At 44.8% G+C, this 24,819-nt stretch overlaps 1 protein-coding gene across 2 annotated transcripts in view; it reads right to left on the reverse strand.

Moving 5' to 3' along the window:
- The window catches only part of LOC147747490 (DBIRD complex subunit ZNF326-like), a 190,267-nt gene extending 165,864 nt beyond the window's left edge, over positions 1 to 24,403 (reverse strand). The window contains exon 1 of one of the 2 annotated variants that reach the window (XM_086953956.1): positions 24,123 to 24,403. The gene's annotated coding sequence lies outside the window, so the exon portion shown is untranslated. The remainder of the gene's footprint in view (positions 1 to 24,122) is intronic. The other variant, XM_086953955.1, reaches the window with a different exon arrangement.
- Between the last annotated feature and the right edge of the window lie 416 nt (positions 24,404 to 24,819).

The raw sequence follows: 24,819 nt of genomic DNA on the forward strand, positions 1-24,819 counted from the left end.
ACCAGTACAAACACCACCACCACCACCACCACCACCACCAGTACAAACACCACCACCAGTACTAACACCACCACCACCAGTACTAACACCACCACCACCAGTACTAACACCACCACCACCAGTACTAACACCACCACCAGTACAAACACCACCACCACCAGTACAAACACCACCACCACCACCAGTACAAACACCACCAGTACAAACACCACCACCACCACCAGTACAAACACCATCACCACCACCACCACCAGTACAAAAACCACCACCACCACCACCAGTACAAACACCACCACCACCACCACCAGTACAAACACCACCACCACCACCACCAGTACAAACACCACCACCACCACCACCAGTACAAACACCACCACCACCACCACTACCACCACCAGTACAAACACCACCACCACCACCACCACCAGTACAAACACCACCACCACCAGTACTAACACCACCAGTACTAACACCACCACCACCAGTACTAACACCACCACCACCAGTACTAACACCACCATCACCAGTACTAACACCACCATCACCACCACCAGTACAAACACCACCACCACCAGTACTAACACCACCACCACCAGTACAAACACCACCATCACCACCACCAGTACAAACACCACCACCACCACCACCAGTACAAACACCACCATCACCACCACCAGTACAAACACCACCATCACCACCACCAGTACTAACACCACCACCACCAGTACAAACACCACCACCACCAGTACAACCACCACCACCAGTACAACCACCACCACCAGTACAACCACCAGTACAACCACCACCACCACCAGTACAACCACCACCACCACCACCACCAGTACAAACACCACCACCACCAGCACAAACACCACCACCACCACCACCAGTACAAACACCACCACCACCACCACCACCAGTACAAACACCACCACCACCACCACCACCAGTACTAACACCACCACCACCAGTACAAACACCACCACCACCAGTACAAACACCACCACCACCACCACCAGTACAACCACCACCACCAGTACAACCACCACCACCAGTACAACCACCACCACCACCACCAGTACAACCACCACCACCACCACTACAACCACCACCACCACCACCACCAGTACAAACACCACCACCACCACCACCAGTACAAACACCACCACCACCACCAGTACAAACACCACCACCAGTACAAACACCACCACCAGCACCACAAACACCACCACCACCACCACCAGTACAAACACCACCACCACCACCAGTACAAACACCACCACCACCACCAGTACTAACACCACCACCACCAGTACTAACACCACCACCACCAGTACTAACACCACCACCACCAGTACTAACACCACCACCACCAGTACTAACACCACCACCACCAGTGCTAACACCACCACCAGTACAAACACCACCACCACCACCAGTACAAACACCACCACCACCAGTACAAACACCACCACCACCACCAGTACAAACACCACCACCACCACCAGTACAAACACCACCACCAGTACAAACACCACCACCACCACCAGTACAAACACCATCACCACCACCACCACCAGTACAAAAACCACCACCACCACCACCAGTACAAACACCACCACCACCACCACCACCACCAGTACAAACACCACCACCACCACCACTACCACCACCAGTACAAACACCACCACCACCAGTACAAACACCACCACCACCACCACCAGTACAAACACCACCACCACCACCACCAGTACTAACACCACCACCACCAGTACTAACACCACCACCACCAGTACTAACACCACCACCACCAGTACTAACACCACCACCACCAGTACTAACACCACCACCACCAGTACTAACACCACCACCACCAGTACTAACACCACCACCACCAGTACTAACACCACCACCACCAGTACTAACACCACCACCACCAGTACTAACACCACCACCACCACCACTAACACCACCACCACCACCAGTACTAACACCACCACCAGTACCATAACCACCACTATAATTATTACTACTCTGTGGTGATAGTAATAATAATAATAGTGATAGTTATGGTACTGGTGGAAAATTACTATTATGAATTACAATAACTGTTAATTTTTCAAAAGGCATTGCCATTTACAATACCAATAGCTCTAAAACTCGCAGTTGTGAGACTTATTGCATTGTAAATGCTTGTTTTTTTGTGGCCCTGGTGGCCATCTTCGGATTCTTTTTTCTTCTAGTGTTATTTTTCTTCTTCCTTTTATCTTTTAAGGTATTTCTCCAGTTCTAATCCCTTTCCTCCTGTCTCACATCTTTCTGGCGGAGGAGGGTGGGATTGCTAGTGAATGCAGAAAGGCTTTAAGCTGCAAAACTACACCGATGGGTAAGAAACTATACGTTTTGCAGCGTGAATCTTTCTTGATTCACTATGCTGTGCATAGACTTTGTAGAGGTTTGTCCTTATTGTGGTGGCTGGGTGGAAGATGAGGTCTGGTTATGCAATATGTGTTGTAAGACCTGCTGTCCCACTTGTGCTTCCGTAGTTCAAATATCTACACAGTAGTGCTTAGTGAACGTGTGCACTGAAGACCATGTTGCAGCTTGACAAATGTCTTGAATAGGTGTGTTCACTAGAAACGTAATTGTTCCTCCTTTCATCCTTGTTGAGTGCGCATGAGCTGCTCCTTGTAACAGTTGTCCTGCCTGTTTGTGGCAGAGTTGTATGGTTTGTGCAATCCACTGTGCAATGGTATTTTTGGTCATTGGTCGTCCCAAAAAACTGCCGGCAAAGGAAACTAAGAACTGCTTTGTCTTTCTGCACTCCTTTGTCCTTTTATATAGTGCACTACAGCACTCCTGGCGTCCAGTGTGTGTAGCGTTCTTTCTGTACTTATAGCTGATTTTTGGAAAAAACTAGGTATTTGAATTGTTTGATTGATGTGAACTGTGACACCACCTTTGGCACGAAGTGTGGGTCTGTTCTCACTACAATCCTATCATTGTGTATTCGCAGGTAGGGTTCTTGAACTGTTAGCGCATGCAACTCACTTACTCTTCATAGTGATGTGATAGCTACCAAGAATGCCGTCTTTAGCGTGAGAATGTGCAGTGTAGCCTTGTGAATAGGCTCAAATGGTGCCTTCATGAATTGAGTTAGCACTACGATAAGGTTCCATGTGGTGCTGGCATTGTTTGGAGGTGAGATTCCCTTTGCTCCTTCTAGAAATGTTTTTACTACTTGGGAGGGAGCATAAGCAAATGTCATTGACCAACTTATCCATAGCGCATTCCCTTGGGACGGATGTTTTTTTTTGTCTGGATGCGAAGTGTTGACATTTGGTTGTGTTGCAAATAGGTCTATTTGCAGTGTACCCCACTTCCGGAATAGTTTTTCTATTTCCTGTTGGTTGATTTCCCATTCGTGGGATGCTGACATCTGTCTGCTGAGTCTGCTTCCACATAGTCATTCCCTGGGAGATGTATTGATAGTAGGTCTATTCTTAGTGAAATGGCCCATGTCCATATTTCCTGTGCTGGCCCGATAGTGCTACAGATTGTGTTCCTCCTTGTTTGTGGATGTAGAACATGGTGGTTGTGTTGTCCGTTTGGATCAACACCCTGTTTCCGTATAGCTCCTTCTGAAAGGCTTTTAAGGCTAGGAACACAGTTTTTAGTTCTAGGTAGTTATGTGTTTGACCGCATCTTGCTGCAACCATATTCCCCTCACCTCGAGTTTGTTCATGAGCGCGCCCCACCCCAGCTGGGAGGAGTTTGTTGTGATGGTCACTGTCGGAGTTGGCTGTGTAAATGGTTTCCCCTGTGATATGTTTTCCTTGTCCCACCACGCTATTTCCTGATGCGCTGCGTGTGTGACAACCACTAGATTTTACCAACTCCCTGTTGTCTGTGACCATTGCTGCTGTATCCATTCCTGGAATGGTCTCAGGTAGAGTCAAATATTTGGGACCAGGTGTATGTATGACGTCATTATTCTCATTAGCTTGCTCACCGTCTGAACTTGCCCCTTGCAGTAAAGACTGGTTTCCTTCAGTATTGCTAAAGTTCTTTCTGCTGGGGAATGCCTTGCTTTGTACGGTGTCTATCTCTGCCCCAGAGAATATCATCACCTTTTCTGGGTCTATTGCCGACTTTCCCCAATGGATTGAGAAACCCAGTTGGATTAGAGTTTGTACGACCTGCTGGATGTGTTTGCATTCACAGTAAGAGCTTGCCTTTACGAGCCAGTCGTCGAGGTAGGGGTATACGTGTATCCCATGCCTTCTTAGGTGGACCTTGGTGGGTTGGATCCAATACCAGATGTCGTAGGTTCAGATTCTCACAAGATTGCACAAGGTTGTTAAGTGCTGACCCATTGTTTCCATTAGCCCAAAGGTTAAAATTCCCTACAATAACCAAGTGGGAATATGAGTGTGCCAGATTAAACAAATTATTAATAAAATTCTGTCAATGAGGGTTGACTGCACCGGGCGGGCGATAGCCAGAGAACAAATGTCTACTGAGGCTGATCAGGAAAAACCACATGAGCTCGATGCCATTGGTGTTGTCAATAGAAAGTTGCACAAAGTTCCAGCTAACTTTAAAGATCAACCCGACTCCCCCACCTACCAGTGTTTATTTATTTTAAAGTTTTATAGAGCGCGAACTAGACCCATGAAGGTATCAGAGTGCTTTACAGGATTGGCGGGTGGTTTACAAAAAGGCTTAGGACGGGAGGATAGCATTGGGATAAAAAACAGGTAGATACATTATACAAGAGAATTGTACTTCACATAAGAACACACAAACACATTATAAAATCTTCCCAAGTTACTAAGGTTATATTTTCGGTATTACAATAGGTCTACATCAGACAAGGTTACACGACTGACCACCCTGTGCAGGAGTAGTGACCATACCAGTGAAAAAGCAACATTACTTGCAATAGAGTCGTGGAAAGCTTTATCAAGATCTCAACATGAGTAAAGAAATAACCATAGGAGCAAGAGACCCTAGCAATCATTTTCTATACTTCTAACCAAACATACACAACTGTCAAAAAATGGATTCAGATATTATTTTAAGTTCCTACACAAGACATTGAGATGGTGTCAAGTGCCATGAAACACATTTTGGCTGCACATTGTAGCATTTTTCTAATTAACTCCTTAAATCATTATCTGTTAAGGGTTACATAACTCGAAAAGTGGTAACCCTGGAGCACAGTATGACAGTGAGGGAAGGATTTAGATTTGATCAGTGCAGGATATCCACCAAACTGAATATATTGTCAATCGACTTTAACTAGGACAGAAGTGACATCTGCGTCCTGCATTCACCAAACTCTTAATCAAACCCTTAATTTGTAATGGTATATACTTTATATCTCGCCAAAGCATCGCAAACGCGATGCCTAGGCGAGAACTAAAAAAAGGACAAAATAATTAAAGCCCTGCTTGATCAACACTACTTTGGTGCCGGAGACACGTACACTGCTATTGGATATTCTACATTAAGGGCAAGAAAGCTAGAAAATTGAGAACTCTGAATCGGTCGGTCTGTTCTAAGAGTGTTTGAACAATTAGAGTATTCAGTTCCTTTCCATCAAATTACGTTAAATAATCAGTTCACCCCTTTGCTGCATTTTCAGGGCGCGCAAGACAGGGAATACTGGGTAAATTATGCATAGAATGGAGAGCCCTCTCACAACCAGAGAATCCTAAGCTGAAACATTCACAGGTTTACTGACATATGAAAGTTGGTGACTAATAAAAAAACAGAGTCAGTATCATATAGAGTCTTGGCTGCAAGTGGAAACAAGCATTTGCAATGCAATAGGTCTTGCATTTGCGAAATTTTAAGCAATTGGCATTGTAAATGACAATGCTTTTTATTTATCTGTTTTCAAAAACCAACACTTAGATAAAAGGTTTGCTATTTAGAATGCCAGTAGCTCAAAGTCTTGCAAATGCAAGACCTATTGCATTGCAAAAGCTTGTTATAGTCTACGACTTCTATAAAGTGCAGTGATATAATCAAATGTACTAAAACAAATTTGTTCTCTGTATTCAAGGCAGTCTTTTTTTTTTAACAGTGCATCATATTTTTAACCTGAATTTTGTTGCACGATTTACATGCCACATATTTTGATGACTCGGCTCTTGCTCTTAGAGCCAATTCAGAATGCCGGCTCGGCTCCCTTTATTAATTGGCAGGCTTCCCCAGTTGAAGGCATATTTTGTCAGCCGGTGCTTTGTGCGTGTGACCCTCTCTGCCTTCTCACTCACCCTGCAGTGGTCAGTAACTCACGGCGGTGTAACTAGCAATTACCACCTTCACCCTGCGCTGACAAGGCAGAGCGGCGGGTAGGCCTGTGGCCAAAAACTTGACATCTGGAGTGTAAGAAAACACCATCAGAGATGGAGGAGCCTGCGGTTCTTTCCCAAGCACACATTTTATGGCTCAATCAATAGCCAGCCTCCTGGTCTTCGACTCCTAATATGTTCTGTTCTCATTTGTGAGGAGTCTGTCCAACAGCCCCTCCCTTTAGAGCGATATATATTGAGAGTGCCGTGCTTCTGTCTGTCACCAGCACAACCCTATTTCAGTGTTTTATATCTTGTCCTCGTGCACCCTCTTGGCCTCTGCGGGGCGCCATGCAGACAATCTGGGAAGGTGGAGTAGCCGCACCGCAGCCAACCTCTGAAGTAAGTATGATCATGGGAAATGGGGAACAAAAAGCAGCTGTCTGCCCACTGTGCGTGTGTTAATCAGCATGCAGCTGAAGGAGAGAGGGGGCCTTAGCTTTAATATGGCACACTAGCGCATTTCTTTTGTTGTGTACTCTGCACGCAAACATTGTTTTTAATTGAAATTGACAACAGCTCCTGTGTTAGTTTCAATATAAAAAAAAACACTGTTTGCGTGCAGAGTAAACAACAAAAGAGATGCACTTCAATTAAAGTGCGGCGGGAGGAGGCTGTGGGCGGCGCCCGCCACTGTGTCAATTTTAATTAAAACTAGCTGCTCTGGCAGCAGGACGTGATGTCTCGCCGTGGCGCCATGTCACACACCTAAAATGAAAGCGCAATGCAGAATGAAAAAGAATGCAGTGCTTACCGACTAGTTAAAGGAAACAGTAACGCCGCAAGTAAAAGATACAGTCCAGCTGTGCCCAAAAGAGACAAGGCGGTAACAAGGAGGAACTAAGAAGCCTCATTTACAACCGAAAGCCAGCTTTTAGCATGGACGATGACGCAAGTCAATGACAACAAGGGGTGGGGCTTCAACTCCACTTGTAATACTCAACCTACTACAATATGCCTCGCAGAGCGAGTCGCGCATGCCCGCTACAACACTAGGCGAGACCTAAAAAGCACTCTTCAGTTACTTGCAAGTTGATCTATAAAACTACCTTTTAAGTTACAAGATAATAACAGCCTCAATAAATACAAAGTAAGTAAGTCTGAAACAGACGACGGAAGCGGATAATGACAAAAAGGAGACCAGGGATTATAAAATCCACCAGTAATATCCATCCTACACAAGTATTAATCAAATATATACAATCCCTATGTGAGTCAACACCTGCGGTACCTCCTGCCCTTCATACTTCGACAATCTGCATGCATTTTAACCCAGTGCTCTCTCCGCTAAGAGCGCTCACGAAGGGGGAGCTGTGTTATAACACAGCATTACCCCAACTGTTTTCAAAGAAACAGGGAGATCAATTCCAAGAAGCTGCACAGGGACAGGAACAAATTACCCAACACATAGGAAACTTGGACAGTGGAGACTCCCTTCGGCCCAGTCTTTTGATATTAATTGGCCCTCAGGACAGTGTTCACTAGAAAAGGAGCAAGGCCACAAACAACCAGAAGCTATTGAAATATCATCAGCATTAGAAAAAGGGGCACGGACGCGAACAACAAGAAGTTGTTGAAATATTATCAGCCCTCGTCTCCAAGTTAACATCAACAATGCTGATGGAAGGAATGATGAACTTTTCCACGGTCTAATAAGCTGCTTTTACATCAACTTATTTCCGACACAAACCCCTTCATCAATGTGGCTCTTTAATTTTAACCAGAATCTCACCCGCCTCCTTCATATCCCCCACCCACCACCAGAGTTGGAAGAAAACAGCATAGAGGGGGACCCGGACTGTTCACTTCCATCTTGAAATACCAGGTATTCACACCAGCTTGGGTGTACTCAACAAAATTCCCTTGTATCTTCAATAAACACGACACTGACTGGGCAATCAATGCTCTCACATTGCAGACGTAAAAAGTGGAAATCCAAATAGACACGACTCAGGCGAAAGCAATAGCTATAACGGAGATGGCAGACAAAATAGATAAAATGGAGGGCAAACTGGACTCAATAAATAGCCAAACCACAAAGTGCTCATGTCTCCCAATAGTGGAGAAACTAAGCTCACTATCACAGGTTTTCTTATAATTGATTACAGAACTAAAATACAGGCTACTGTCGAATATAATCAGTGGGGCCAGCACATAGAGGACAGGGCTTTTGCCTCACCCCTGGAAGAAGGGCCAACCATCACTACCACTACAAACGCCATTTGTGCCACCATAGCAGGAATAGATTACCCCCCACCACCCCACCTTGTCTCAACTGGCTATAACGAGGCATTGCAACCAATTTGAAAAAGATCTGACTTCATTTGGCAAAGCCCCAATTAGCAGAAATGCACCTATGGTGCCTCTAGAGGAAACCACAGAGACGTGCAATCTTCTATCTAGAAGAGCAAAAACACGTTTGAAGAAGAAAGCTAAAGATAACAAACAGCGCTGGCGCGCAAACGAACTCCAGTCGTGGTTAGAGCATCAGGGACAGCACCGTTGCCAAGGCTGTCCCTGATATCGCTTCCCAATCAAAGACAACTATGTCCCAGAAGCTTTTCTAATCTTCCAAACACCGAGGCCCACCACTAGCTCTGATAATGAACAGACAGTAAACATGCCGACCATGCAGATAACTCTGCATACTGGAGTAAGTCATGAGGAGGAGGAGGGATAGAATCAAGCCTTACAGAAGTCTCATTATCTCGCCCCAGTGGAAATTGGAACAAATAATGACACGGCGCGGTATTCAAGAAAGCAGGATCAAATGGGCGTACTATCCACTGAGGACACCGGGGTTCAATGCCATCTCACACAAACATAAATGGGCCATGGGGAACTGGTCTACCGTGGGTGTGTACCTGCCCAATTACAATAAAAGTTTTGAAAAGACACACAGTCAGTATAAGAATTGGGGGGGGGGGGGGGAGGGGGGGATCATGGTACAAGGAACCTAGAGTAATAACATCACGGTATTTACCCCCGAATATATATCCAAAGGAAGCAAGAACTTATTAAACAGGGCAAACATTTGACAAATTCTCCATCACATTCCAAAGTTAACAAACCTCAACACAAAAGATCTTACACATGTAGAATTTACGGTCCCGAGCAACAGCGCAACAAAAGAATCAACATTAGTCACATGGAATACCAGTGCCTTAGCTCAAATAGCCATAGCAGCAAAGGTCCAACATGCCAACTTGGTGATTCATATACAGGAACTCTAATCAGAAAAATACCTGCATGTGCTATTGGATCAATCTAATGCAAAAACAACACAGTCACAGAGAATGTCCATACTAAGGGGTACGATGCCAGCAGCAGCTCCTATGTCATTTTCTAATCGGAGAATACGCTTTGACGGGCGCAAAATTACTGAGGGATTAAAGGGTGCAGACCCCACAAAAGATTGGAGCTGGCTGGCAACTATTCTGGGAGGACTTCAACCAAACTGTTCCTAGCACAAAGGCTCAAATAGGCCAACAACATGTGGAATGGTAAATGCTCTGAGAATAATATTATGGAATGTACTTGGGCATAAACTAACGTTAAACAACCATGATTGTTTGTAATTCCTGCAGATGGGATTCACTTTGTCTACAGGAAACCTCGTTAATGTCATCACTGTCAATCCCTGGCTTTGTGGCGTTCCAACATCCAGCTAAAATCTATCTGGGAGGCTGTCCGGTGGCCTATCCATCTGTGTAAGTCAGACTGCAGCATTAAAAGCACTAAAATTCCCCATATGTACAGACATGGTATGGGCTATGCACCTGCAAGGTTTGAAATTGAACGGGCTTCCAACAGCGATTCTATTGTTAAACCTGTATTTGAATTGCAAGGAAAGCCCCCTGTATTGTAAAATGAGAGAACTGGCAACCATACTTGCCAACTACCCAAATTGTGGGATAATAGCTTGAGATTTTAACACCCACAACCTGGCAACTGATAAAAATCCCAACTTACCTAGGGACCTAGCCAGTAATATTCTAAAATCATTCCTAATTACTCAGTGCCGGAGGTCTGCGCAAGAGGCAACTCCTGCTAGACACAAATGTACTCTGTTCAGCCAAAAATCAATCATTGACTACGTTTTCATGAGCAACTTTCTATATGGAAAAGTTGTGGAGTTCTTACAACCCCAGCAGCAGACCATTGACCATCTTCCTTTATTTACAAATCAACAACAATAACCCAGGAGAGCGTATTTTAAAAATGGCCCTCTCTGCCCGTAGTCTACTACTTACTGATCAGCAAACCACCTAATCTTCAGTCGACAAAGAAAAAACGTGCTGCCAACGGCGATCGAACTGTACAATGATAACACCAACTAAAAGAGCATTGAGGTACCGCCGTTATAAATGAATGAGGGGAGACGCGTGGCACAAGAAGTGGATTTCAGCTAGAAAGAGCCCAAGAGAAATGTATGGCATTTTAAAAAACAACACGAAGTATCTCAGTGGTTATAGATCTACAGCCTTTCAAAGCAAAGTATATCAGAATGTTGGCAATTTGTTAATACACATGAAGGGCACGGCCACGACAGGCAAAACAGAGTCTCAAGTCATACATGGATCAAGCATGCAAAAAACATTGTATTGCAAGTTGTGCATTGGAAGCTCCGAAAGTAGCATCCAACAGAACGTTGCTGGAACTAAAACCGGAGTATGGCGAACAACCAGTGATGACGCATATAGAATCGCGGATGTGCACAGCCATGTGATAATATTAAAGAACATTAGAAGTGGGCGACTTTTTTTTTACCCCGCCATATCAGCTCTGCACTATTAATGCTACAATCCCAGAAGACTGAAAATGCTTGAAATACAACCTATTCAAAAACAAGGGGAGCCCCACCTCTGCGGAGGATGCAGACCCCCGGAGAGTCCTACTCACCGCAGCAGCCTCGGAGCTCAAGTGTCCACTGTATTGGTAGAGCCGGGCGGAGAGCACTGCAGGAAGTGACGCACACACGTCCGGGTAACTTCCGGCGCCGGATGCGCTGCACCTGCAGAGGCGGACTCGACTCTCCCCGTTCTACCCGGTCACCGCCACTGCCATTCAGCTGCCCCCGGCCGCCCACTAACACAGCGAAATGGACAAGCTGTGTCACCCAATGGCGCTGATGAAGCACAACAGGTGAGAGCGGGCCGAGTCAGAGCGAAAACAGAGAGGGGCGCGCGCGTCTCTCCTAAGTAAAGCGGGGATGGGGCTGGCTGTGTGTGTAAGCGCGTCTGCGAAGCGCGTCCACAGACCACAGTCAGCGCGTGCACTGGACTGTATCACTTGGTAGCGAACACAATCACAATAAGTATCGCTGGCGACAGCGCTTCGCGCTGCAATGCCAGGCGAGACCTAAAAACCATTAAGGGCATTGTGACTGTCAACAGAGGAAGACAGATGTCAGCTAGTACTAATTACTACTTTTTGTAAAACTCAGCCATGGTTTCCAACAGTGATGGAATTAGCCATAGAGGACATATTTGATAATGTCATACAAAGGTCTTTTATTAGGCAGAGAGTAAGGAGCACCATTTGGTAGTCTAGTTCACTCAACCTTCTAGTTAGGAGGATATTAGGCATTCAGGAAGATTAACATGGCTTTCGAATTCAGCTTCAAGATTACTCAGTGAGTCATGGGCTTCAGGTACAAGGAAGAGGTATAGAGGAGCATGGAAGGTACGGATACGCTGGTGCATGCAAAGGGACTTGGATCCAGATGATGTAAAGTTAGTTGGCAAGTTTTTAGAAGACTTTTTGAGAAAGGGATGCCATAGGACTGGGAATTGTTACAGATCGGCTCTAGCAGCTGTTCATTCTTTACAGCAAGAGTTCCTTTGGAGCAGGGATTTCGTGAGGGCCATCACAGTGGATTTTAGCTTTGCATTATAGTTGAATATTAAGAAATCTGAGGCAGTAAATAAAGCTGTATTCATGTTTTATAGATTTCCACATAGACTTTGACAAAGTAGAGAGGGGAGTAATTTGGGAAAAGCTCAATGTGTGGAGAATCATACTGAGTATGATCAAGTCTTTGCATCATCATAATAATTGGGCACAGGTTGAGTTTGATAGCTCTGGATGCTAGTCTAGGAGGATTCCGATTTATAATGGTCTCCTGAAGGGGTGTGACTTGGCCCCAACCTCATTTAATCTTTTTCTAGCGGATCTAAACTTAGTGTTTAAATTATGCAACTCTTTCTTTCCAAACGTGGGGGTTGTGCACATCCCATGCTTGCCGTATATTGACGATTTAATCTTGCTAGATTATACCTTCTGGATTTACAAAAGAGACTGGATTCACTACATACTTATAGTAAAGTTACACAATGAAGACAAATATTGGTGTTTCGGAAAAGAACTTCTAAGTTCAAACAAGTCTAGCACTCAACACCTGTAGAAGGGTTAGACTCCTATAGATATCTGGGGCTCACACTTACTAGGAATCTACAGTGGGACACCCATATGAGGAGCACGAGAGCTAGGGCTCTGGTAAATCCAAATATTTGGCTATGTTCAATCAGGAGTAGGGGGGGGGGGGGGCTATCTTTGGCCTTTGGCTCCCCTTATGAAAGGCTGTTATGGGCAAATTCTGCATCTTGTCATGTATCGTGCTGAAATTCTTGCGCTCAACATTTCTTTTAATTGGGACATGGTAGAAAGTTCAGTCCTCAAGGGCTTAGTATGTTTGTCCCAAGGCACATTGGTTCAGGGTATGCAAGGAGAACTGAATTCTGTTCATTGGTGCATACTGGCTACGTACCGCACGCCGAAGTTTTTAAATAAGCTAGGACAGGATGGGGGCGTTAAAAAAAAAAAAAATTCTTTAAATTATTCAGGGAAGAAATCTGCGCCGATAAAAGATTGTGGGCCAGTTACGTATGTTTGGCACTGGGAACAAGATCTCGAAGTTGAAAGATAGCCTTCTTTCTCCTGTAAACAAGCTTTGAGGGAAATCTACCCAGAAATGGGGCTATATGCAGGATATTACCTTCCTCCCATTCATAAGGTTTACTATCCATAATGTTTACATGGCTAACGTATGGCCTGGATGATATATTTCCCTACTTGTTTCAGTTGCTGGACTCCGCTTCATAATGAAACTCTGAAAATAAGATTGGAGTGTAACACTATTTTCTCTAGTAATTTGGTGTAATGAGTTACGTAATGATAATGGTTTGAGTGTGTACTCTTAACACACAATGTTCTGTCTGGCACATCTTGTTGGATTGTACTTTTTATAAGGTCGCTCGTATAAAGTTTCTAAGACCCTTATATTTTAAATATCAGATACGTTCTAGGTGGGAAGGAATCGCTTATTGTCTGAAATGCAGCTATACGATGTTACAGTGGGAATTGCAAGTTATATTCCTTCTATCAAGTAGGGATTTTAAGTTTGCATTGGCTCTTGGTTGTAGTCTAGGTCTTGTTTTTTAGGATGTTGCATGATTTTGGATGTTTTATGGACATGTGTCCCAAACTTATTTTTATTACCACTACAGATCCAAGTTGGATTGGTAACTGGGATTTAAAAAAACCTGCACAATTTATTTTTTTAAGCGAATGGGTGGCTGAGGCAAGCAGTGAAGCAACACGGCAGGTTGTGGGGGCATGAAGGGAGAAGGGGCAGTCCTGCCAAGAATCCCACATTAGGCGTTCGACTAATACATTTTGGTGTGGTGATCCGCATCACCGCACCAAAATGAGAAGTCACCTATTTATAGCACCGCCTGAAGTTGCAGACTAAATAAGATGGGAGTGCCGCTATTGGCGCTCATTGAACAAAGCATGGCCCTGACCGCAGAAGCGCGCTGCTCGGGCAGCCCACAATGTGTTACAGACTGCACTACTCTGTGCAGTGCAACTACTGCACTGTTCTGCGCCGGTGTATCTTCATCTGCCAGAAGGTGGTTTTGGTTGCGCCGACCAGGCTGGCTGAGCTGTGCTCTCACTGGCTGCAGCACCAAGCATTCGCAACTTTTCCAATTTCCCGCCTGAGTCAGAACTTAGGTCAATAAGGGGACGGGCGGAAGTTATGTTTGTAACTTTGGTTTTGAAGCCCATCACTACTCGCACCACCGCCTGGGCCTCTCACCAGGATGCAGTGCTGTAACCGGTAAAAACAGGCTGCTGGAGACTCCTCGTCGTGGCTTATGGTGCACAGTCACTCTCCAGATCCCGAGAAGACTTGTGTCTGTCCTTCAAGGTCAGGGGAGGCTCAGTAAGAAAGATTTCGGACAACTAATGGGACAGACGAGAACAGGCAAATATCGATCCCTGGAAACAGTCCCCCCTTACAATAAGTGTAGATGCAGGAATAAGTAAGTCTGCCTAAGCGCTAACTATCCGTGCACTGCAGTCAAGCTTATGCGGTATGGGATATGTTAAATGTGGAAAGATTGTCACGAGCAATTTAAGTGAAAAAACCCACACTGAGAACAATAGCAGGAAAGCCCTTGCTCAAGGGAAGAGTCTTATCTCTCTTTACAAAGCGACAGGTAGAAGGCATTTCTCCATATTGCTCGAGGTTTTCCGAGCAAAAATCCCTGCATCCCTAATCTACGGACTAGAAATAGTAGATATGGCATGTTGGAATTTTTTGGATTCTACCGAAGGAAAAATATTACGTAACCTAGCTTCTGTAAATACTGCAAATTCTACGTCTTCGCTACGACGAGAATTCGGTCTGCGTAGCTCTTGGGCTCAGGCAGCTGCGAGTGTGGTGAGTTGGGTTTTCAATATTGCTGGAGGAATGCCTGGCACACTGAGGTACCTAATAAAAAATGAGCTGTTGGGTTCCTTTAATGTTTATTCTTCAATTGTAAGGAATTTCCGACAGGCTGTTACACTATTACAGCTAGATGAACAAGGCCTTTTTTCATTATCTGCTGCCCAATTAAAGTTATCCTTAAAGTCTGCCTCTTGGGATTTGAGTTTTAGAGTAGATAGTGGGACAAGTAAAGCTAAGAGCGGAATGTTCCCTACTGGTAAATTTTGTGAAATAAAAAAAACCCAGCCATACATATGCTGGAATCTCCCTCATGGAGTTAGGCGATTTACCCTTTTGTTAAGGTATAATTTACTTCCCCTGAACTGTCTTTTGTCCAAATGGTATGGTGGTTCAGATATCTAATTTTTGTAATTCTAATTCCCAGGATAAATACCATGTTATTTTTGTTTGTCCGGCCCTTATGGCATTTAGAGGCAAATGGTTAAGACCTATGTGCCTTCAATTGGGTATTTTTACTGCTTTGATTTTATTGAAGCAATGCTTAATCCTCCGAACGAAATGTTTTGTTTTAAATTGTTTCATTTCTTTAAATGTTTCTTACCATTATATTGATAATTTAATATTATGTAAATTTCTTTTCTTATTTTTTTTTAAGAAATCTTGTTGTCTTTTTATTGAATTATTATGTGGACCTCAATTGAGTTCCGTTATCATAAATAAACAAACTTGAAACTTGATATGTTAAATGTTGTTTGCACATGGCCCTCTGTAGTAGTATGTGCCCTCAATTACCAAGCTACTTCGGCACGCAGCAGAGTTGCTTCTGACCCCACCCCGGTCCCCAGATCATAAACTACAATCTTAAAAACTAACTTAGCCCATCATAATTTAACGCATCCCTCAGCACGCTGGCTGTATGTGCAGAAATAGGTCCCTACCTGGCAATGTAATTTTTGGTAAAGCCTCATGTTAGGCACAATTCAGACTAACTGTGCCGTTCTTTTGGGTGCAGGGACCTAAGTCTACAGTCAGTCAGTGCCCTTATTCACAGGCACTCACGAGGCGGCACACGATTGAAGACAGGAGGTGAGGTTTTCGAGGTAAGGACAATTTTATATTGTAGACTTTTGGTAGCTCTTCGTTTTTTTGCTATGCCTGTTGCAAGTGCAGTGGTTTCCTGCCACTGTCATAGGTCTTTGTATGAGCCGATTTCTTTGACAGTTTCAGGGTCTGCTGCGCAGCATCAGTTTTTTTTTTACTGTTTATTTCCCTCATAATTACCAACCCTTGCCCGGGGTTTAATGGAGTCTCTATCTTGTAATTCAGCGGACTTGGCAGGTAGCAGTTTTATTTTTCCTTGAATCACCATCTGCCAGGCCCCGAAGGATAGATCATATGACAAGTCTGTGTGAGGGCTGAATACTTTTGGCTGTTTGTCGGCTGGTGCACCAAGTATTATGGTTGATTTCCCTCATTATATATAAGGCTCCCGGTTTTCCGTTTAAACCGATTTTTACATATAAATACAGACGGAAAAATATTTTTCTTCTGTCTGTATTTATAAATAGAAGCGGAAAAATACAACCAAATTGGATTCTCTGATTCCAAGAGTTGTTCGACAATCCGTGCTCCAGTCCAGGGTTGCCTGCCAGGCCCCTCTTCCTGATTGCGGTGTTTGCCTGGTCACATTAACACCTGCTGGGCAATTAATCTCTCATAGGCGGGGGAAATTCTGGGCCACATCCCCTTTCACCTTTTTGCCTTCACTACGACCCCCATCGGCTCACCCTGCTTGAGGAAATACATTTGCCGAACGATTGATGTCACTTTCTTCCCCCCCTCGAACTTGCCCCCTGCCCAGCAATCAGTTGTTTCTTTGACATCTCCGGAGCGCCGGCTATCTAGTGATCACTGAGCCAGCACCCCATGCAGTTTTAGGTCACAGGTAAGTGAAAGGGTGGGGGTGGACTTGTATTTCGCTATTTGCACCACTACAGCTCTACAAGTTGAGGAGGTGGGGAATGGTTAATAGCACGAGTAATTGGCACTAACAGGACGGAAGAAATGTGTGACCCAAAAAGGTCAGAAAGACCGGCTGTATAAACACATTAGGGAAATTAGGCCGCATTCATTTTCATATACATTCAGGCCTTAAATTGAAATTTTCCTCCGTGACTTGGTGCGGCAGGAAGAAACAAAACATTCCTGAGACAGAGACAGCCCTTTTTCTTCAAGTTAAATCGTTTTTTTTTCACTGCGAGGAAGAACTGTGGGGCAGCTACACTGTGTGGTAGTAAAGTACTTAGTCTCTAACTAATGCATATTAGTGAAATATGCACATCCCCGCAAAGACTGTGCATTGTCAACTTGGCAGGGCTACACAGCTAATAAAACGGTAAAGCCCTTTCTTCTCCTGCCTCATGCAAGTGGCAGGCTGAGGTCTTTTTTTTATACTCCTGGGATGAATCCGACAGGCTCTCTGACCCCTGGAGGGCACTGGGCCAGCGGCCCCCTTAGCTTGCACTAAATTAATTTGTTGGCAACTTCGTGTGCTGTGCAAACTCTATGTTGCCTTCCCCAGCAGTGACTTTGATACTCCTGAATCAAGAAATCGCCGATTAGAGGCAGGGAACACGCTCCACAAGACTGCCCCAAACAACAGGCTCAAATCGCTTTACAGGACAATAGGACACCACATGTGTCCGTGAAGAGTAAGAGATGAAGTGGGCAGAATAATCCAGATAATCTCGAGTTTGAGAGCGCAAACCTTTTTTGTAATTGTGACTTTCAATTCTCCCCAGAATGTAAAAGACCACTAATATTTTTGGGAAAAATGGGTCATTTCTGGCATTCAAACTTTGTTATCCTGGTCACAAAGTGTCAGACATAATACTTTGGAATGTCCACAGAAAACCTGTAATTATCACCCATAAACAAACCAGGACCTTAGCAGCTTTAACTATGATCCTGTGTGATTTGGCATCTGGAGCCACAGTCTTGAATGTACAATTGGCTCTACATTCCGCACCACAGAAGATGCAGCGCTTTCCACCTTAGGCACAACTAGACAGGCATCAGGATTGTTGTCAGGAGGAACTTTTTTCTTTTTTAAAGATGCCTGTGCATGGCATTATTCAAGGCATCTAAACCGAGAGCATTGCTTTATTTAAAAAAAATCCATTTAAAACACTGTTTTAATTAAAAAAATGAAATTAAAACAGATAGCTAAACCCGTGACAACCATTTGCACTGTCTATTAAAATAAATGTGGAAAAATACTAGCTGCAACGTCTTTTTTGCTTGCGACAAAAATAAATACAGATATATACAGATAAAACATAAAAATAAATATGGATAAATACAGACGGAAATGGTAAAAAAATAAATACCATAAAACCGGGAGCCCTAATTATATAACAAAGATTACTTTCAGCAAGCCTAGATGCACGTAGTCTTCTATACATTGCAAAAAAGTATACAGCGTGTCTAATCAAGTGCTCTGATTTGCAAATGTAGGCTAATTTTAAATTGTCTGCTTTTCTAAATAGGGGGCACTTTTAGTCTGTTGCCACAATTTATTTTCTGTCCTGGAGCCGGGTGTGTGGGTAGATGGGGGGGGTGATTTCTTTTCCAGTCTGGCTGTCAAACAGAAGTGGTACAGAGAGAAAAGGGGTCCCAGAACATGAAGACAGATTTCGTTTTAGGAACACAATGTTATTTAATCACAGGGTGCTCAAAGACATCTTATTGTACATTTCATTGATTGATAAAAATTTATATTGCGCAAGACAATAACCCGAAGGTATCAAGGCGCCTATCAATGACATCAAAAGTCTGAATCAATCATCATTACACATAGGCCTGTAAGAAGAGGCGGGTTTTTAAAGCGCCGCGAAAGGTCTGCAGGGAGGGCAGGGACCTGAGATCCAAAGGAAGGTCATTCCACCACTTAGGAGCTAAAGTAGAGAAGGCCCTCCCACCCCATTTAGCTTTTCGCACACGAGGGGCTGAGAGGAGCAATTTCCCGGAGGAACGCAGATTCCTTCCGGGGATGTAGTGGGAGATGATGGAACCCATTCCAGAGTCACTGTTCCTTGCGATGGCTCTGTATGTCATACACAGGACCTTAAACCGTACTCGGTACTCCACAGGAAGCCAGTGCAACGTTTTTCTGGCCAAAGTGGCCGAGGAGCGTCTAGGAACATCCAGAACAAATCTGGCCGCGGCATTCTGGACAACCTGCAAGCGCTGTAGGAGGGTCTTATTTAGCCCCGCATACAGCGCATTGCAGTAGTCCAGGCGTGAGCCAATGAGCGCGACCGCTATTTGCTTTCTGGACTGCACAGAAAGATATTTCCTGATCCTTCGCAGGGTGTGGATAAGGCCCCAACAGGTGGAGATGGTCCTACTCACCTGTCTACCCATATCCAGGGCAGGATCTATCATCACCCCAAGATTTTTTGCAGATGTAGTGGGGGAAGGGCACACACCTAGCGAGTCAGGCCACCAACTAGAGGACCAGATGTTTTCGTTCCCACCAAACACCATCACCTCAGTCTTCTCCCCATTCAGTTTGAGGGAGTTCTGAATCATCCAGTGACCAACCGCCTCCATACAGGATCTAAATTTGGAGACGGTCTGCACATCTGAATGGGAGAGAGAGACGAGTATTTGGGTGTCGTCAGCATAGGATACTACCTCCATCCCGAAGGTTCTTATTAGTCTGGCCAGTGGGGTCACATAGATGTTAAATAGGGTCGGGCTAAGAGCCGACCCTTGTGGGACCCCACATAGCACAGGCCGGGATGGAGATAGAAACTCACCCATCTTGACTCTTTGTTCCCTCCCAGTCAGGAAGGAAGTCAGGAGATCTAGAGCTGCGCCCTTCACCCCCACATCCCCCAGACGAGATGAAAGAACTGAGGGAGAGAGGGTATCAAAGGCCGCAGTTAGGTCTAACAGGACCAGGAGGGTAGTCTGGCCTCTGTCCACTGTCGTGCGGATGTTATCGAGCACGACAGTGAGGGCCGACTCGGTGCTATGTTCCCTCCTGAATCCATGCTGAGAAGAGTCAAGACAACCCGAGCTTTCTACAAAAGCGGCGAGATGCTTATTCAGATGTGCCTCAAGCATCTTCGCAGGGGCGGGGAGCAGCGAAATTGGCCGGAAGTTTTTCAGGACTTCCGGATCAAGGGAGGCCTTCTTTAGCAGGGGTTTAACTACTGCTTTCTTCCATTCCAAGGGGAAGACACCATCTCTTATTGCTAGATTCATGATTTCTAGCAGTGGTGGTAAGAAGGACTCCTTGCACTGCTTGATGATTTTCAGAGGGCAAGTATCCAAAGGGGAACCGGATTTGATCTTATTAAGCAGGACTTCAAGATCCTGCGGTTCTAGTGGTGGAAAGGAGTCCAGAGTGCTTAGAGGAGGAGCAGCGACGATGGACGGATTCGACTGAGTCAGGGCATTAGAAACACTGATGCCAGCCCTTTGTTTCTCAAGAGCAAGATGGATGTCCAAAATTTTTGTATGGAAGAATAGGGCTATCCTATCACATAAGTCCTGCGAAGGGATGACAGGGTCAGGAGTTTGTAAGTCGACTAACGCGTCGACAATTTTGAAAAGCTCCTTCGGGGAGGAGAGCGAGGTGGTCAGGGTTACAAAGTAATCTTGTTTAGCCTGCACAATCTCAGCCTTGTATTTCCTGACAAGGAGTTTGTGGGCTTCTTTGTTCTTAAAGTCCCAGCTAGAATGCCAGAGCCTTTCCTTCCTCCTCACTTCTTGCCTGAGGAGCCTAAGGGAGTCGGAGAACCACGGAGCAGAGGGTCTCTTCCTTGCTCGGCGTCGGGTCTGTATGGGAGCTAGCTCATTCATAGCTTTGGTAACAGCCTGTTCAAAATGATCAACTGCGGTATGTACATTGTCCATACCCGTGATTGAAAAGCTAGCAGCCCAAGGCGCAAAGGAATGGCTGCTGATGTCCCTAAGGTTTCTAGCCGTAACCATTGCATGATTCCCTTTTTTACTTCCATCCCTCATGAGGTATTCCAGATGGAATGGAACTGCGAGATGGTCGGACCAAGATAAATGCACCGGATCCTTAGTGATTATACGATGGTCATTCGAAAAGATGCCATCTAACGTATGACCTGCCCGATGAGTCGCCCCACTGACTCGCTGCATAAGCCCACAGGAAGCCAGAGCCTCAATGAGTCCTGAGGTGTCAGAGACATCCTGTCGTTCTAAGTGATAGTTAAAATCACCTAGGATGGAGAGATTTTCTCGCCCAAAATATGGTTCCAAGGCCTGAAGAAGTTTAAAAGTAAAATCAGTCCGTGGGCCTGGCGGTCGATATATTAGGATTCCATGGAAAAAAGGGCACTGTGCTTCCTTTATGGTGAAATAAAGGGCTTGGAAACAGTCCGGGAAATCAGAAATAGGTGTAGTGTGACATTGAAGGTGGTCTTTATAGAGAATCGCTATGCCACCTCCCACTCGACCTTGTCTGTCCAGTCTAGTCAGGCAGTACCCTTCATTTATATATTACTTCACAAAAGATTGTAGTGCCCAATGGGAAGGAAAGGGGGGCAAGCAAAGTGAATAGAAGTGGTAAAAACTAAGGAATGTGACAAAGGTCAAGCATACTTAACATGTTAGCTTATGTGGAGGCGCACAGATAAAAAGTCCAAAAAAGATGTAGAATTAGGTATATGAAGAAGTCCTTTATTTAATATTATTCATTCTTTTAAGAGCAATCAAAGTGCAATTAGCAAAACAGTCAGTTAGCTGACCTGGGGAGTACAACTTGTCACATACGCAGATGACACACAATTGATTATTTCACTAACCACGCATGATGCCCCCTTTGAAAGACTCTCCATCTGCCTTAATAAAGTTCGGGGATGGATGCGTGAATCCTTACTAAAACTTAATGGGGCAAAAACTGAGGTGAAGATGCTGGGATACATGGCACCTACTACAGTGGAGGAATGGTGGCCAGATAGTTTAGGCCAACCACCCAAGACCCAAATTAAGAGCCTTGGGGTGTGGATGGACCCAGCTCTTAATTTCTCAGTACAGGCCCGGAAGGTAGCTGCCACATGTTATGCACTCATGAGGCTTCTGAGAAAAATCATCATCCTCCTTCCTTTCGAAGCCAGAAGGATCCTAGTGCAGGCGTTTATCTTATCACGCCTAGATTACTCTAATGCATTATATCTAGGTGCCCCCCAAGGGACAATTAAGATACTGCAGACTTCTCAGAATTGCGCAGCGCGTATGTTGCTGGACGTCCCACGGAGAACATCTGCCAAACCCGCACTTCGTCAGCTGCACTGGCTTCCAGTGCAACAGAGGATCGAATTTAAAACTCTGGTCACGGTCCATAAAGTAATCTACAAAACAGCACCTGCATTGATGCAATCATTATTCTGACCGTACCTTCCTGGTCGGGAATTAAGATGCTCTAATAAAAATCTCTTGACAATCCCTAAAATAAGGAGAGTGCGTATCGGTGGTCGACGCTTCTCCCTACAGGCCTCAAGACTTTGGAACAATCTTCCACTCCACATCAGAATGGAAAGCAACCATCTTAGTTTCAGGAAGATGCTGAAAACTATGCTGTTCCTCTAACTTTGGTGAATGAACGTTGTCTAAAGCGCTGGGATGCCTTCGGGTAGCCATGCGCAATATAAATACGTAATCATTCATTCAAGTTGTAGGGTCAATGTCCCTTACAGAGCGGGTCTTCTTCAGGACTGGGGAGGGGTAGGGCAAGCTTAACACAAATCAATGTAGTGACCTCAACGAAGCTGTCGGGCTGTACTCAGAAGTACACTGAAACCATTGAAATGTTGCACATAAGCAATGGCAATACTTTGCAGCTATGACAGAATGTGCGCTTAAGAAATGAAGAGGCTGAGCATTGGGCAGAGCCTCAGAAAGGAATATGTGCTGTTGTATAAATAAGAACCACAAACTTCAAGAAAACGATGTTGTGCGCTGGTGTAATTGCTGATACTTATGTTTCCCTCGTCTTCTTTGTCTGATTTTGCTTGCGAGAAATGGCACTCAGTCATTGAATGTCACTAAAATTATTAAAACGTCACACAAAAGCAATCTGAAACCTTGGCAGCTATGAAGGGGTCGCCAAAAATATTATTTTAAGTTCGAAATACGATAATCACAAACACAGCTGCATGATATTTTTTAACACAAGATCAGTGTTATATTTTAACATACCCCACAACGAGCCTAAAGGTTATTACAGATATAACTACCCAATAAGTACAGCTGTGACACTACAAAATAAGTAGGAACTGCAACATGAAAAATCGAATACGAGGGTTTTGTCGTCGAATCCACAAAAAGTAAAGAATATAGGGATATTAAGCTCAGGTACACAAGGCAGTGAACGGTCTAAATGAACGTGGCCAGTAGCCTCAGACTGCAAACAACAGAAATTACGACTGCTGTCTGAAAGAGATTAGCGTCTGCATATAACAAAGCACGTTATTCCCATATCAGTTCTACCCATATCCGTTGTATTCACTGTGGCGATCAGTTAATCTCCCCGTGCCTGAATGTGTAATGTAAATACGGTGCTCATGTTAAGCGCTCTAAAACCTTCGGGTCGAGTTCGCGCTATATTAAATATGCACGAAAAAAAACATCAGACATTCAACGGACACGTTAGAGGAATATATTTAAGTTTGGCTTCTCTATAGGCTGGGAATCTAGTAGAACAATGCCATGTTGCCAGAGTCCCTAATGCCCTACATGAGAGTGTATTTGTTACAGAGTTGGGAGACGCAGACGTAATATTACATTTTCATAGTGATCCCGAGATCACGCAGTGACCAGGAAACGGGCCGCTTAACGCCACCAGCTCATGAGGCGCGGAGATTTCGCACCCAACTCTTTCCAGGAAAACGAATAACTAGGCCCATCAGCCTTCATCCTGAGCTTGCGACACCGCTACCAACCCTGTACCTTCACCCCCTTCGGGACCCAACACTCACCTGAATGAGAAGAAGGTCCGTCTTTCACTAGCAATAATGGAGGTCGTTACCCCAAGGCCGCAGCTTCACAGAAAGAAACCAGAGAAGAAGATTTCCAACCTCGGAGAAAAGAACAGGAACCTGATTGGCTGAGCTGGTGACGCTTTTCTAGCGCGCCCGTGAATGCAGAATAGATATGGAAAGAGAACAGACGTAGCAGCGTTTGTCGGGACCTACAGGAACGCCGCAACAAAGTCTCGCTCCGAAGAACGCTTGAAAAACGAATTCTTTTGCCTGACCTTGAAATGGCGACGGTGGCGCAGTACCTAGGTTCTATTTCTAGTGATGAAAAAATTCATCGTATACACCGAAACCGGATTAGCGAACATTTGACTAGAAGAAAATGCATATGTAAACAAAAGCGACTATTCATTAAATAGACGACGAGTGTTTTAAATTCCTTCAATGTGTATGCGAGTGGCCTTCCATTGTATGGGACTTTCAAGTGTGCTCCTGCAGAATCTGATATGAAAAATGCAAATACACTTTTCCTCCCGTGTCAAGAAGCACGGAGAAAACACTATGGCAGACAGAGCGTGATCAATGTGCACTTGCCTGTAGGAGCAGGTTACTGGCAGTGCATACTCGAGTCACCCTAACCAGTCCCCGGCACGACGCCATAGGTTTTTTTTAGGTCTCGAGCTCGCACATGCGCAGT

This window comes from Lissotriton vulgaris, chromosome 1_1 (assembly GCF_964263255.1).
Source record: "Lissotriton vulgaris chromosome 1_1, aLisVul1.2, whole genome shotgun sequence".
NCBI lineage: Eukaryota > Metazoa > Chordata > Amphibia > Caudata > Salamandridae > Lissotriton > Lissotriton vulgaris.